Source organism: Molothrus aeneus, chromosome 6 (genome assembly GCF_037042795.1).
Source record: "Molothrus aeneus isolate 106 chromosome 6, BPBGC_Maene_1.0, whole genome shotgun sequence".
NCBI classification, from domain to species: domain Eukaryota; kingdom Metazoa; phylum Chordata; class Aves; order Passeriformes; family Icteridae; genus Molothrus; species Molothrus aeneus.
This window is the reverse complement of record NC_089651.1, coordinates 25,301,408-25,306,464: the sequence shown is the minus strand read 5'-3', so window position 1 is coordinate 25,306,464 and position 5,057 is coordinate 25,301,408. Positions and strand designations below refer to the sequence as shown.

General features: G+C 52.0%; 1 long non-coding RNA gene across 1 annotated transcript; it reads right to left on the bottom strand.

Annotated features, from left to right (window-relative positions):
• Positions 1-1,119: 1,119 nt before the first annotated feature.
• LOC136558310 (uncharacterized) lies at positions 1,120-2,588 on the bottom strand. Its single transcript, XR_010783851.1, has 2 exons — positions 2,161-2,588; positions 1,120-1,416 (listed from the first exon to the last, which is right to left on the bottom strand). It is a non-coding gene; the product is annotated as an uncharacterized lncRNA (long non-coding RNA).
• Between the last annotated feature and the right edge of the window lie 2,469 nt (positions 2,589-5,057).

The window sequence follows — 5,057 nt, the reverse complement described above, 5'->3', positions numbered from 1 at the left end:
GTTGGTTTTCTTTGGATGTAAATTGGTGTGACTGTGTTTATGATGTATCTAAACATTTTAAAAATTTTTTTAGGGGAAACATGTTGGTTTTCTGGTGTGTTGGGTTTTTTTACCTTTCCCCACAAAGTACTAGATTGGCAGTATATAAATACATTTTCATGTGAAACTGTAAGTCAGACTTCCTCACTTGGCAGAGTAACAGAAAACCTGCCAAGGTTTTCTTTGTCATTTAACTGAAGGAAGATTTTTCCAAGCAGTCATGGGTTATCACAGATCAGTGGGGTACAGTGTGGAACATGCAGGCTCTTCTGTCAGAGACAGCTCAAGAGCACTTAGGTTGTATTTCCACAACATGGTCCATGCAGTCCTATTACCAGACAGAAAATAGTGATGTATCAGGTAAGGGAAAGGCGGGGGGGGAGAGGAGCTGAGAGATGAAGGCATCAAGTCTGGGATGTAGTATGGAATGTTTTTACATGACACAAAGTAATTGCTGAAGCTACCCTTCTTGATAAGAGACTGAGTGCTTTCTCAGCCTCTTCCAAGGACTTGATCTCTGACTGGAATGGCATTATCATGGAATAAGGATTTCCAGAGAGGGACTTCACAGTCCAGTTGCATCTGTGCCACTATAATGATTAAAGTAGCAAAACTTCCTTGGGTAAATATAAGTACTGCTTTCCCTTTGGTTCTCTTTTGGGAATAGCATAAAGAAAATAAATCTATTGGAATGGAGTCATCACTCACTGAAGCACAAGATTAAAAATTACTATTTTCTTAAGAAGAAAAAAGGGGTTATTTTTTCAAAGGTCCATCAGCAGTGATGCTGCTCAGTGCCAGCTCTGTTTGTCTGAGCTCATGTGGTACTAACATGTAACCAAATCATGCACACCTCCTGAACAATGCAATTCCTGGCTGTACTTAGGGGTACAATTAGCATCACTAGTTAAGGACAACTCTAGTGAAGTTTTACTGGAGCAGTAGCAATGGTCTTATTTTTATATCCTAGCAGCTCTGTGTGGTGGTTTAAGCCCAGCTGGCAACTAAGCACCATGAAGCTGCTCACTCCCACCCTGCCCCAGTGGAATGAGGCAGAGAATCAAAAGTAAAAACTCATAGTTTAAGATAAGAAGAGTTTAATAATTGGGGAAAAAAAAAAGCAATAAATAATGATAAAAAGGGGAAGAAAAACAAGTGATGCACAATACAATTGCTCACCCTACGCTGACTAATGCCAGATTCCCTTCCTGAATCCAGATTGGCCTCATTTCCAAGTAGCTGCCCTTATTTATACTGGGCATTATGTCCTGTGGTATGGAATATCCCTCTGGTGAGTTCAGGTCAGCAGTCCTGGCTGAGCACCCTCCCAAGATTTCCCTCTCCGTGGCAGAGGATGAGACGTGACAAGTACTTGACCTAGAATAAACACGATTTAGTGAAACTCAGAACATCAGGTTTTTTATTCTGCATGCAAAACTCAGTACTGTCTCAGCTACTGAGGAATTAACTCCATCCAGCCAAAACCAGGGCACGGATACCTACTGAGCGCTGGAGTGACAAAGCTTAGTCCTGAAATACAGATTTTTATCGCTATGCAGTAGGTGACATGGATTAATCATCCACTTAAGGATTTGCTCTAAGTGTACTGGTTAATGGGTTAGGGGAGGCAGCAGTGCTGAACAGCAGATGGCCACACTGTGTTTACGGTGCAAAGCATCTTCGCAATTAACCTTCAGGCCTATTTCCTTTAGAACTCCTCTAATGCAACTCCTAGCGCCTGACAAGGCGAGAGCGGTAGAACGCACGCAGCCCCACCGACTGCCCCATGTGTTAACCCTGACAGCGCCCCGGCTCCAGCGCCGCCAGCCCCTCACCGCTCTCATCATCTGCGGCGGCTGCCAGGCCGGACAAGCTGCCTAGCTGCCGCGGGCGGCCTCCGCGACACGCACGCACGCCCGGTACCGGCTCCCGGCTGCCCCGGCCCAGCAGCGAGAGCGAGCGGCGCCGAGCGCACCCGCCGCCCCCCCGCGGCGCCGAGCGCACCCGCCGCCCCCCCGCGGCGCCTCAAGGGCGAGCGCGCGTCACTTCCGGGACGCACCCGCCTCCCCGCACCAGCATCGCGAGACCCCGCCCCGCCTCGCGCGAGACTCGCTGGCTCACCCGGCCGTCTGGCCGAGTCCCTTCGGCAATTTCCGTCATCGCCAGACCCTATCAATCGGCTGCAGGAGCGCATCGATGAGGAAGGGCCCCCCGCGGAGTCCCTGCGGGGCCGAGCCCCGCGGTGCGGTCGTGGGGTCCGTGCGGCGGCCACGGCGACGCGGGCGGGGCGGCGGGGCCCAGGCGCGGGGCCGGAGCGGCGGGGAGGCATGCGGGGTTCGATTGATCAGGCCTGGGCATGGCGCCTCTCCTCCCCCCCGCCATGGCTCCCCGTGTCCCTGCTCCTCTCCTCTCAGTGAGCGAAAGTGGCCGCCGCCGCCGTCCCAGCGCCCGCAGCCGCCGCCTCCTCCTCAGCACCAGCGCGGGCGCCATCTTGGCGAGGCAGGAGCCGGGAGCGCCCCGCGGCAGGAGACAGGCAACGCCAGCCCCGGCAACGCGGGGCGAGAGGCCGGGTGGAGCAAGCGGGGGAGCGAGCCCGGGAGACACCCCCAGCCCCCCGCCGCCGCCGCCGCCGCGTCGCCGCCGGGCCCGGTACCCAGGTGAGCCACCGCGGCCACTGCGCAAGGGCACGCCAGGCCGGGGCTACTGGAGGCGGCAGTGGGGGCGCCGGCTGGGCAGGCCGCGGCTTCACCCCCCGCGCCGACCGGCGGCCGCAGCAGCCGGGCCTCTTCTTAAAGAGACAGGCCCCTTCCCCGCCCTGCCCGCCGGATGCCTCCCGCGGTACCGGCGTCCGTGGAGCCACCGTTCGCCCCCTCCCCCAGTGCCTGTCTAGAGCGGCGGCCGGGCCCCGCCAGGCGCGGGGGGGGCTCGGCGGGGGGGCGGGGGCGCCGCCGCGCACCTGCCGGCGCACGTGCGGGCGGTGGCGCGTGCGCGGGTGCGGGCGGGGGGTGCGGGGCGGGGGGGGCGAGGGCGGCGGCGCGGCCGGGCCGGGAGCGCCGCGTCACCGGCGGGAGCGCGTGCCCGCCGCCGCCTGCGGGGGCGCGCCTGCGGGTACGCGCTCGCCTCCCCCTTCCCCGGTGCCGTCAGAGCGCGGCCTCCGCCCCGCGGCCCGGCCGGGCCGCCCCTGTGCGTGAGGCCGCGTGGCGCGGCGGTGCCCGCAGAGCCCGGCAGGGTGGGGGCCCGGCCGCCCCAGCACTCCCGGAATAGCCACCGGCACCTGCAGGAAGGGGCCGCCTGCCAGACTCGTGGCGTTGTTGATGGAAAGTGTCTCCCGGGTGCCCGTGAAACGTAGTTCAGCGCTGTGTTCGCGCCCGTGAATGCGCACTTCCCTAAAGCTGCGCTATAAAGTCCGCTCCTGTTTGACAGCAAACAGGTAGCCTGGTGCAATTGCTCTGGGAGACTCAATACAATTTCTGTTCGTGATTTAGCGTTATACGTTCTTAACGCTGTTGCCTGTCTTCTGTGAATGATTTCTCCCACTGCGGTGTTGCAGATAATAATAAACTCCTTTAATTTATTTTCGCCTTTGCATGAAGAAAATGGTTCAAGTCAAGTTAGTTTTTTTATAGTGAAATATGTATATTTTGGATTTTAGTTTCCTTTCTTACAAACAAATCTAGTGCATGGATTTGTACAGCACATCTGATAAGCCCTGTATGGATGTGATCAACACAGTTTTTAACTTCAACGATTCATTTTTGCTGTCACTCCTTTAATGTGTATGTATAAGAGTGTCGTGACACTGAGAGGTTGGTAAGATAGTGAGGGAAAAGTACAAGAAATAGAACTGTATCTTGAACCTTTTTCCAGGGCTAAAGAATATTGCCTGTAATTCTTCTTTGTATATTCTCACATGTATTTTGTTGAAGCTGCTGAAAATACTGCCTCCCAATTTTTGATGGTTGAAGTGAGCAAGTTTTGTTCCGTTTGGGTATAACATAATACGCTGTAAATTCTGTAATAAGCATGCTCTTTGACAGGCTAGACTACATGCTAGATTAGCTTAGATGGCAAGTGCTCTTAGAGCTTTTTTTGGATATAGTTCCCTTTTCATGGTCTGGGGTGGAGGGAGTAAAAACCAAATAAAACTGAAAATATCCATGCAGTTGTTATTTTGTGTGCACAGAATGGCAAAGTGTGAGGGTAAGTGTTGGTGCTGCTGTGTAGAGCAGAAACTATAAATGCATTGTCAGAGGCATCCATAAATACTATTAACTCTCTTGGGACAAGAGTTACTCTTATTGAACGATTAAATAGGTTTGTTTTTCTGCTAATTTAAACTTGGAAGCAGAGCTCTGATTCGCCTACTTTTGTGTTCAGTATGTTTGAAGGTATTCTGCTGTTTGCTACGTATAGGCTTCTGATACACTGCTGTATAGTTTTTCTTTTAAATAATAAATAAGGCCCTATCTCTAACTGGGATTTTTGGGAATTGGAAAATCCAGGGCATTCCGGAGGCAATGCCCTGCTGGCTCTTCTCTGTATTTAAAAGTGATTAAAAGGTGGAACACAGATCACTGAAATGCTGTCTCATTCCTTGGAAAACAATATGAAGCCTTACCACAAAAGCAGAACGGCAAAGTAAAGCATCTAGTTTACCTAGATTTCATTACTCGCAAAAGCAATTAAAATGTCTTTTTTAAATTTCAAACTCAAATGGTGTGAACGCAGAGTTTAGTTGTATATACATTAGTTTTATTTGTTCAACTTGAGGTTAGTGGAGGCTTTCAGTTCATATGAAATTTCGTATTTGCTTTTTGAAAAGCCATAGTGTCTTATATATCCCAGTTATATTTAGAACGCTGCCATAAAAAAACCCCATGTGGGACTTAGGTTTTGCTTTAAAATGTGCTCTATAGCTCTGGGAAATTGTTGTTAGTGTAACTATGCATTTACCAAAGCAAGCTAAAATGAGTGGAGAAAGGAGAGCATGTCATTCTCCTTCAAACAAAATAGTTCTT